We start from the raw sequence: 11234 nt of genomic DNA on the forward strand, positions 1-11234 counted from the left end.
CCCGCCAGCCGGGGCGGGGCTGCGTGCGGGGTCGGCCAGCGCCGGAGGGGGCGCCCGCAGGGGCCGGGGCGGGGCCGCGGGCGGGGTCTGCGCACGGGTGTGAGTGTGTCCGTGTGAGCGTGAGTCTCTGTGTGTGCGTGTGTGTGCGCGCGTGGCGGGCGTGGGGACGCGGCTCCAGATGCTGGGAGCCTGAGGGGTGACAGCCAGAGACGGTGCGGGCCGTGCGCGTCTCTCTCTGCGCCCACCGTCCCCCCACCCAGGGGTTTCCGACTGGAACCGGGAGAGGGTTTTGCGAACCGCGGGGCCTCTGTTTGAAAAGGGTCTGTGCGCGGCTAGGTGGGAGTGACGTGCGCAAAAGAGACATCACTCCCCCCAAGAGGCTTGGGGGCTCTTTGCTGAGGGTGCGCCCCACCGGAGGGGGGGGTGTCAGTCTATAAACAGAATCACATCTCTTCGGCAGGGGTGTGGGGGCCACCCCAGTGCCCGGAGGGGCCTCCTCGGTTTCCCAGGGAGGAGCGTTAGGCCTCGGCGGGGTCTGAGCCTGGGTGCCCCTCCATCCTCCTCGGGCTTCCGCGCGGCCTGGCCACCCCGAGTCTGCCACCTAAACCACACGTCAGCTCCGTCCCCATCCCCAGCCTGTCGTGACCACACAGCTGAGCCAGCCCCTGGGGTCCAGAAGCTTCCTCCAGCAGACTGAGAGGGTGGCCGGAGCTCCCTGGGCTCCTATCCAACCAGCACCAAGTAGGCAGGCGCCTGGCGTGTGCGGGGCTCTGATCCCTGCCCTGGGAGCGAGGGGACAGTTGAGGCACCTCTCAGGCGCCCCCCACTCCGGAAGCAAGCCCTTCATGGCCTCAGGGCGGGACAGGCCCCACCCTGCCTCAGCACGGCCCTTCCAGACCCGGGGTCGCCGCGCTGTGGTGTCTCCTGGGGGCTGCACGCAAAGACTCGTCTCCAGAAAATCCCCCCCAGCCCCACCTCAGCCTCAGTGCAAGCTTTGCTGAGATGGAGCCCCCTTTTCTGCGCCCACCGCCCTACGCCGGGGGAGGGACCCCGGAGGCCAACAGCCTGAGGCTAAACCCGGAAAAGCCACGCCCTCTGGGCCATGCCTCTGGCCGCTGGGCCATAACTGGCGCGTTGAGATGCTGTTTGAAGTCAATTCCCGGAACATCAGAAACAGCCAGAGTCAAAGATGAATATAAGAACACATTCCTTGGGGCGCCTGGGTGGCACATTAGTTAGGCTTCGGCTCGGGGCGTGATCCCAGCGTTGTGGGATCGAGCCCCACATCAGGCTCCTCCGCTATGAGCCTGCTTCTTCCTCTCCCACTCCCCCTGCTTGTGTTCCTTCTCTCGCTGGCTGTCTCTATCTCTGTCGAATAAATAAATAAAATCTTAAAAAAAAAACAAACACACATTCCTTGGCCTAGGTGAAGTGTTTCCTGTGTACCCACGGCTCGGGTTCCACTGGACTCCTTTTGCTATCTGGCACTGACACCAAGGGGGCAGAGGTGCTGGGATTCCCATGGCAGTGGGGGCATGCCTGGGTCTGAAAGCCCCAAGCTCAGTGTGGACCTGTGGCCCTATCTCCCCAGAGAATAATTTCCAGCCTCCATTCCTGAGAAATGCAATACTGGGCTTGGAATTTCTATGCCCTCCACCCTCCCACCCCCACATACCTCTCCTAGACAATGTTCCAAACATACTTGTGAAATATGTTACCCATTCATTCCACCAGTATTTATTGAGGACCTACTCTGTGCCTGGCCTACTGCTAGAGCCACTTCAGAAACTTCTTGATACGCACCATTCCATTTTCAAAGACCTACCCCTGCCTAGACACCATGTTTAATTTTTTTAAAGATATTATTCCCATAAAATTCACCATTTTAAAGTGTGCAATTCAGTGGTTTTAGTAAATCTCACAAGGACCATATATGACTTTACATTCTCAAAATAATTATATGTGTGAGGCATTACTATCTGCATTTAATAAATAAGGAAGCTAGTGGCCAGAGAGGCTAAGGAATGTGCCCATGAACACCCGGGTGGGAACTGGCAGAAAATTTGAACCCTGGTCGTGGGGACCCAAGTTTGACTGCCTTTTGGGATGGGACCAGATGACGGTCTTAAAAAACCATCTATGAAATCAGGTGCCCACTCCCAACCATAGGGAGCCATCGCAGGTTGTTCAGCAGGTGAGTACTGAGACTGAAGCTCTATCATGTTATCTTGTAATGTGACAGCATCTGGGAGAGCAACCCCAGGGCCTCTTTCTAGAAGGATTCTCTACTTGTCTGTTTCTCTCCACTCCCTCTCACTCATTGCATTTCCACTGCTGGGTCTTTGGCAAAACATTGTCTTGGGTACCTGTTCTGTGCCAGGTGCTGTCCCAGGCTCCGAGAATAAAGAGGCAAAAAAGGCTGTCCCCAAAAAGTCCGTAGCCTAGGAAGGGCCCCAGGACATGTAGATGGATAAGCCACAGTGCAGCATGAGGGGTGCTGTTGAGGTAGGCATAAAGGCCCTGGGAGCGGAAAAGAGCGGCCAACAGTTCTGCCTCAGGAGTGGAAACAAGGCAGGGTCAGGGAAAACTGCAAAGAGGTGATCTGGGGGTGCCTGGGGGGGCATAGTCGGTTAAGCGTCTGAGTCTTGATTTCAGCTCAGGTCATGATCTCAGGGTCATGAGATTGAGCCCCGCATCAGACTCCATGCCGGGCGTGGAGCCTGCTTAAGATTCTTTCCCTCTGGGGAGCCTGGGTATTACAGTTGTTAAGCGTCTGCCTTCGGCTCAGGGCATGAACCCAGCGTTCTGGGATCGAGCCCCGCATCAGGCTCCTCCGCTGGGAGCCTGCTTCTTCCTCTCCTACTCCCCCTGCTTGTGTTCCCTCTCTTGCTGGCTGTCTCTATGTCAAATAAATAAATAAAAATCTTTAATAAAAAAAAAAGATTCTTTCCCCCTCTCTCTGCCCCCCCTTCCCTCCACGAGTGCGCTCTCTCTCTCCCTCTCTAAAAAAAGGTGATCTTGAGAAGGGCATTGAAGATGATGTCTGTTTGGTTCCGCCAGAAGCAGTTCTGAGAGTAAGAGGAGAATGTGAGTAGTTTATTTGGGGGATGAAGGAAACACCACGTGGGGAGTACGGAGGTAAGACAGGCAAGTAGGCAACCCAGGTGGTTTATCAAGCCAGTTATCACTGGGCAGCTAGGGCTCATTCCCATTGAGCAGCTCTGGCAGCCTCAAACTCAGCCCGCCAGAGGGGTGAGGGAGCAGGGCTGTGTATACACCAAGTTTTGGTCAGTCATTGGCTCAGTGGCTGATGACGGCGGTTTTGCGGCGGTGTGGCTGGAGCACAGGGTGAAGTGGAGGCCGTAGAACTCGAGGCCAGGAGGTGAGGGGCCATGATGCGAGGGCTCCTCCAGGCGTAAGAGCTTTTCAGAAGGGGACACCAAAGGACGGGTGGTCTGGAAGACTTCCCTCGGCTACATGGCCAAAAGAGTGAGCCCCAGAACACAAAGCTTGCTCACCAGGCCCAGGCCAAAAGGCTCCCAGCCCTTGCTCACATGAGTTGCCGATGGTTCAAAAGCAGCCAATGGGCGTGCCATTTGATGGGTCATTTCTCCTTTGAGGGATCGGCTAGCGCCGAGTTGCCGAGGTCACCTGCGATGCTCAGGCAAGCCAGCAGGTGCTGCGGACGTGTTGTCTGGGCCGGGCAGCCAGATCAGAACCGACCATGGCCCTGGCCCGCCCGGCCATGTAACCAGCACTCGTCCCTCTGATTAAGAACTGTGAGCACGGAATGGGCCATGCCCAGAAGATCTGGAATAATCAGCATCAGCGCTTTGTCTTTGCCATCCAAGACTGCAAACACGCTCTCATCTGACCTAATCCGTGGTGTTAATGACGGCAGAGCAATTTCGAGAGGCAACTTGCAGCATTGATAAGGAGAGGAAAAGCACCACGGGGCTTAGGAGGCAGAGATCCTCACAGAGGAGCCAGCTGCTGCCCACCCTCTCAAGACACTTCGTGGAAATGTTGCCCTCAGATCTGCCTGGGTCAGACTTGTGATGGTAGGAGAAAAGGGACACAGAAGAGCAGAAGAAGGACTCTGCGTGGGACAGGGCAGTGGGGGCTGCCCATACTGCACCTTAGAATAAACTAGAAAAATGTGTTCTTTCCTCTGGGTAAATGAAACTCTGAGCCAGACAGGGCACATGCATGGCTCGTTGAGTAGAGTGTGGGCTGGCGTTGAGCCTCCACTTACTCGCTTGGCTGGGTGTCCTTGCACAGTGAATACCCTCCACCACCGTACATGGCAGCCCTGGGGAGAAAAGGAAAGATAGAGGGCGTGATAGAAACCTGAAACCACCATGGCAGTAAGGAGGTGGGAGAGATGTAGTGTCTGATTCCATCCATTAATAGAAATGCTAGAAGGGGCTTGGTTGGAGACCATCTAGTTAAACCCCTTCTTTTACTAAGAAGCTTAGAGAGGGAAAATGATGCACTCAAGGTCACCTGAACTCTTCCTCCGATAAGAAACTCAGATAACAGCAAGGTCAGGTACCCAAGAACAGTGAGGACCTGCCTGCGAAGGTGCGGGGAGAAGCCACGTTCCGTTGGGGTAGAGGAAGAAGCCACCGTCGGCCACGGCTCTCCACACCTCCAAGCCCCATTCCTCCCTGGGGGTGGTGGGCTTCCAGCCAGATGCCCTACCATCCCACCCAGAGCCCCACACTGCCCCGCCCTTCCACTTTCCCCAGATCACAGCGACAGGTAGCTGGGGCTGTGTGTCACTGGGGCAAAGAGAAGCCCCAGGGCTCTTCTGTGCCAGCCCTGCAGCCTTTCCTGGCCTAGGATCCGCCCCTCCCACCCCTCCCTGCCGCCCAGCGGACACTCGCTTCCTCTCTCTCTTCTTTTGCTCTCTTCTTCCTTCCAGCCACTCAGGCTTTTCCAAGTGAGGGGAGCCTCCCACCCCGTACAGTCTAGCCATTGGAATCTTCCCAGCAGTGTGGGGTCCACTTGAGACCAAAGTCAGGTTGTGGCGCTTCTCTGCTGGAGATCCTCCCCTGCCTCCCATCTCGCTCTTGAGTAAGAGGACTTGCTGGCCTCTGGGCTCTGTCCCCTTCCCTTCCTTTGACCTCTCTGACTTCATCTCATCTTTCTCTTCACCTCACTGACCCCATGCCAGCCGTACTGACCTCCTCATTGGCCCTGCAACTCCTGTCTCAGGACCTTTGTACTTGCTGTTCCCTCAGCCCAGTCCGTCAGTTCTCGGCCCAAATGTCCCCTCTGCATGAAACCTTGCCTGGCCACACTTCCTAACACGTGCCTCATTACTCTCATCCCCCGACCTGCTTTATTGTCCCTTATAGTATTACCCTTGTCTGTGTCCCACGAGGATGTAAGTTCTATGCAGGCAAGGGCTTGGCCTTGTTCACTGTTGCATTCCCACCCCTAAGACAGGGCCTGGCACGTCTCGGGTGCTCAACTTGTCAAACGACTAAATGAAAAGTCCATCCACCCCTTCCCTCTGAAACACCGACTCATTCGGCAGGACCCTCGGCCTCCACCTACCAGTCCCAAACAGGGCCTGAATCTTCCCCACCACACACATCTCATCTAGCCTTCCATCCGACAGACACGTATCGAGCGTCTGTACGAACTCGGTAGTTGAACCGTTTGACAATCACCGGACTGAAAATCTCTGGGCTCCTTGGCCGGCACCACGGAAAACAGAAGGGATTTTTATGTATTGTTTTTTACCGAGAACCTGCCATAGAACAGGCACAGCAGGGAGACTGTAACACGTCACACATTTAATCCTCACGCCAAGTCCGTGCTGCTGTTGTCCCACATACTCCTCTGTGCCAAACCAGCCGCACAAACTACACGTGCTAGTCGTCACCAGGATACAGAGATGAGGGAGACCCAGTCTCCTCGGAAGCTGGCCAGTGGAGTTGGAGCACTCGCTTGGAATTCGTGTTCTAGAAATCTGTAGAATAATGGGCATTATCTGCTCCCTTTTACAGATAAGGAAACTGAGGTCTGAAGTAGGTCAGTACCTTAACTTGCCCAAGCTCACACCGGTAAGCGATGGCAGGCTGCAGACCCAGGACTGTGTGGGTCCAAAGCCCCATCTTTGCCCAGCACCGTGCAGCCTCCTTCCGGTCCTCGTTCAGGGCCTTGCCAGGAGCCTCAGCGGCAGCCAACATGACCCAGGTCCCGGCCCTTCACTGGTCTGCACCATATGATCCGTGCTGGGGCCTTGACCCTTCCGCTTCTCACTTTCGCTGTCACAAAGACATAGTGACATCATAGTCTGTCACCCTCCCCCTATAGTTAACCCAGTATTTAGCTCGGTATTGTTAGTTATGATATTAGAAAGCTCAGTGCTGCCGCCTTTAAAGATAATTCAACCTACCTAGACTTCACAGATCTGGAAACCGAGTTCTACAGAGAAGAGATCCGCCCGAGGTTGTTCTGCCAATAGGCAGTAACTAGAGATAAAAACTAACAGAAGCTCTAACTAGAATCAGTCTCGGGAATCTTCTCTCTCCTCGGCTCCTTCAAGAAGAGATGGGTCCCCTTGACTTTCTGTTGATCAATAAACACAGATGTGCCATGTCTGGGCCTTCCACAATAAAAGCCAAGGGAATTGGCCACCTCCCCACCCCCACCCCCAGGCTTTTATGCCCAACCAGAACCAGCCACACCTGGCTGCCCCGGCCTTTCCTCCTGCCATTTTCTCTCAGCCATGCCAAAATCTTCCCCATCTTTCAGGTCCTAGAGCTTCCAAGAAGTTAGGAGTGGCTTCTCCTAACCTGACCGAGTTTCTCCTTCCACTGAACTTCCAAAACTCTTTTCTTAGGTGGATTTTTTTTTTTTCTCCTCTCCCCACTAGCAAGGGGTGTGCCCTGCAGACCTTGGACCTTGGTCCTCCACAGCCTGGCCTTTCCCGGGCCTCAGCCTCCCTCTTTCTTTTCACTGGACTTAATTGCATTTGAATACATTACTGCCCGTCAGCCAGTCTGCTCCTGGGCCTCCTGAACCCTCTCTCCACTTGATGTAAGCCCATTTCCTCTTGTTTGACCATCTTGGGAAATGGAGGGTGAGTCCTCACATTTCTTCACAAGCTTAAAAGCAAAACTGTGTCCCTCCCTGAAGTCCCGGCCTCCCACCAACATGCTTGTCACGTTCCTGAGTGGCATGCTCAGGTCCAGGTGAGGGACAGAACAGCTGGCTTTGTACCTGGGTGGCCTCCATTCCCGGAAGCCCCTCTCAGGTCTCCCCTGCTCTGTTGCTATGAGGGTCTGCCTCGGCCACAGGCTTCTCTGCCCCTCCCTCCCTCAGACTGGTGGGCTCAGGGCTACAGTGTCACCCAAGCCCTCAGATTCTGTCACATTGCTCCTTAGCATCTCCCCCGGCCGTACCCGTAGTGGGGCGGCCTGAAAAGCCACTGAGGATGAAACACTTTTTTTAAGGCCTAAATGAATTGTCATGCCAAGGTGCCCGCGTTTGCCTGCCTGGCTGCCGAAGAAAACTGAAACGTGCACAAAATGCCACGAGGCTGGGTTTGTGTGGAAGCTCAAGTCCCCATGGCCCTCCCCCGGAGCTGGCCTGCTTGCACCTCCAGCTGTCTGCCACAATTCGCCTGGGTTTTATTAACTCTGGGCCCTGCCCTGGAAGAGGAGCTCATCAGACACACTTCACATCTTGCCTCCTCCACCCCTGGCTAAGAAAAGTTGCCCTGATGACGGGAAGCATGTGTTCCCCAGTTCTCTGATAATTCTATCAGGAGCCGGGGGGAGGCTCAGGTGTCAGGCTCCCGGAGCGGCTGCTGACAGCGTCTGAGCTGCCTGCGTGCCCGCCTGGGGGCCAGAGGCGGGATGCCCGCTTCTCCCTTCGCACTGTGACCTTGAGCCCCTCGTTGCATTTCTGCTTGGGAATAATTCCCATACTGCCATCCCCTCCAAGTTGGTATGAGATTCTGATTAGATGAGGATGTGCTGGGAGCTACCAAGGAAGAAAAACACCATCATCAAATCACTGAGGTGTAGACCGGAGCGGGATTAGTCCTCAGTCTACAGATGGAGGCTGGGGGAAGCTGCCATGGTCACACAGTCACCTGGTTTGAAAACTAGTTTCCATGGTTTTTTTTTTGAGGGGAAGGAGGAGGGTGCAGAGGTAGAAACCTAACCTATGGGAGTTTAGGGTATGGCGGAGGGAGAGAGCAGACCCCTAGCTTGCAGCTCAGCCCTGCCAAGGCCCAGCCAACTGAGTGGGGCCTTCACCCACGAAATGGATGCATCCATGAATGGGGCATGATGACGCCTTGTTCACAGGCCTTCAGAGAGAGTCAATGGAATAATACGTGGAAAGCATCTGGCACCTGGTATGTTCCCCAAACACAAGTTCCTTCCTGACTCGTTTTATCTTAAAACAGCATCACAAATGCTTTCAAAAAGGGAGGCACAAAGAGAACATTTTCTCTGAGCCGAATGTTGCCGAAAAGACAATTGTGAACCTTGGATTCCCTTTCCTTTGGGGGCTTTTCTTACACAGTGAATCTGAAATGGCCATTTTCCCTGTCAGTGTAATGAGGAAGTAGAAATATTGCTTCTCCCTCCTCCCCCGCTGCTTCTGCCATACAAGGGCTTCCTCACAGGTACCCGTGGGCCAGCAGCTTTTAATGGAGCTGCGGCTGGAGCCTCATGGAGAGGAGAGTGATTTCTGTGAGATTCACTGAGTTGTGAGGCTAATACAGTTATGATCCAATAAACACACTGATGAGGGTCATTTGTGTTCCCTCCCCCACCCCGCCACCTTTCCTCCTGCTGTGCCCCCACAGGCCTGGTTCAGGCTGTTGGGAAGGAGCTTAGAGACAGCTAAACCTGGAGCCTCCCCAGCCAGCTCTGCCTGGGGACACCCCAGGATGCAACAGTCAGATTGGACAGGCCACCCTGAAAGGCAAGAGACTCAAGTTATAAGCCCTGCCACCAGATCATTCTCCTTTCCCATACGTCATCTTCCTCCCCGGTACGCCAAAAGTGGAGATAAAAGCGCTGAACTTGGGATCAGAAGTTCCCAAGCTCAAGTCCTAGCCCCTCGCCTTTTACTAGCCACGCAACCCTGGACCGGATATCCTATTCATTCGTTCACTCTGTAAAGGCTTTGTGCTACTTACCTTCAGTCTCCAGTTTGCTCCTCTGCAAATGGGCACACAAATGCCAACCTTAGAGACTGAGTTGGGGGATTAAGAGAAAAACACAAATAAGAAGCTTCCACAGAACATGGAACAACGGCAACAATAACTTTTCATTTTAAGCTTCCTTCTGTTGACTTTCTGGCTCTATAAAAATATTTGCTATTGCTGGGTGTCAAGTAGGGGCTCTGAGGTTCCTTGTTGAATGAATGAATTCAGCCGTAAAGCAGAATATTAAGCAGCTAAACGGGAACTGGCTCTTTATAACGAGGCAGGCTACAGAACCAGGCCCTGCGGTTACAAGGCCTCCACCAATCCTGCCAGACAAAGAGGGCTTCTCCTCCATCTAGACAGGAACCAGGGTTGGTCAGCATGTACCAATGGACAGACTTACTGCCAGGCTGACATTTCAATTCTGGCCCCTTGCAGTCTGAATAGTTGCTGGTTTTCCAAATCCAAGGTGTGGCAGGCCTGGCTTAGTAACATCCTGGGAGGCAATGGTAGGCCTCTCCTTCTGAAGCTGCTGCAAGGCTAAACTGTATTCACAGTGGCCTCCAGTGGCAAACTTCAGAACAGCATGCTAAGTGGAAACTTGGCAGCTGAAGGAATCTTCTCAGAATGACCTAGATCCAGAAATTTAGGGCTAAGGGCCTGGTTCTAATCTTCGCTTGACGAATAAGGAAACCAAGTTTCAGAGGTAAAGTGCTTCGCCAGAGGTCACACAAAAGTCTCACATCTGTCTCTGCAAACTTTGCCCCAAACCGGCCAGCTGTGGTTTCAGATGCAGTTATAGGGATCATGAATTACCCATTCGGAAGAACAAAGGAGGAGCCAATTTCTAAAACCAAGCCAACCTTTGAGTGAGATCCTAACATGTTTTCTTCCCCTGCACTTTGCTTCTGTCTTATCTGTAAAAGAACGTTGCTGGAAAATCCCTATTCTGGTATTTACCTAGAGTAGTAACCTACTCTATAGGCAATGAGGCTCCAAGGCCATGGAGCCTTCTTTGTAGGCAGTAAACTCTGCCACTCAAACAAATGTGCTTTTCAATGTTTCCTCCTCCACACGTTGCAAGAATGTGGTGCCAGAAGGGGCCACAGTGACGGCTCAGATTGGCTCGAGGATCTGGGGGTAGGAATCATTTCCCTTATGTGGGGAAAGCTATTTTGACATATTCTGGAGACACAAATCCAAAAATAAATCAAGCTGAGGACTTCCAGAGGGCTCAGTGGAAAGGCTTTGCTGCCATACCAGCTAAAGCCGAGGTTTGGAGACGGGGTAAGGCCACTTCAGCAAATGGGTCTTTATCTTTTCCTGACAGAGAACAATTTCAAATTTGATTCATTCAGCAATAACCTCAAAAAACTGCATATGGTGCTGAAGGGGCTCCCGGTGGGGAACAAGACAAGGGCCGTGCTCTCAGAGGCTGGCCCAGTGGGAGGGAGAAGCTGTACAAGGTCAGGGTGTGGATAAGATTGGGATGAAGAGGCAGGAGAGGTGTGTGGTGGCTTCAAGGGCCACTGGGAGTACCACGAGCTGTTTTCTAAATGCAGCTGCTTGTTCTAGAAACCTGTTCTAGCTCATTAAATCTTCACAATAACCCTATGAGGCCAGGGCCATGATCTTCATTTTATAGTTGAGGAAACTAAGGTGCAGAGAACTTAGAAAATATGTCCTTCACGCCGCTGCCAAGTGGTGAAGCTGGGATCTGAACCCCAGTCTCATTCCAGAGCCCTTTTCCTTCAATGTCATCATCGTTGGTGACCTCTCCCCTGCATTTTCTGTGATGTCTGTGATCTACACCATCATACCTGCCCTGGTGCCCACACAGAGATCTCAGTGCCACGCACAACAGTCTGCTGTCCGCAGGGTACTAAAGTGGGACTAGAAGGCAGAAGGGCAGGGGCGCCCGCTTGGCTCAGTTGGTGAAGCGTCTGCCTTCGGGTCAGGTCATGATCCCGGGGTCCTGGGATCAAGCCCTGCGTCGGGCTCCCTGCTCAGCTGGCAGTCTGCTTCTCCCTCTCTCTCAAATGAATACATA

This window comes from Ailuropoda melanoleuca, chromosome 5 (assembly GCF_002007445.2).
Source record: "Ailuropoda melanoleuca isolate Jingjing chromosome 5, ASM200744v2, whole genome shotgun sequence".
Taxonomy (NCBI): Eukaryota; Metazoa; Chordata; class Mammalia; order Carnivora; family Ursidae; genus Ailuropoda; species Ailuropoda melanoleuca.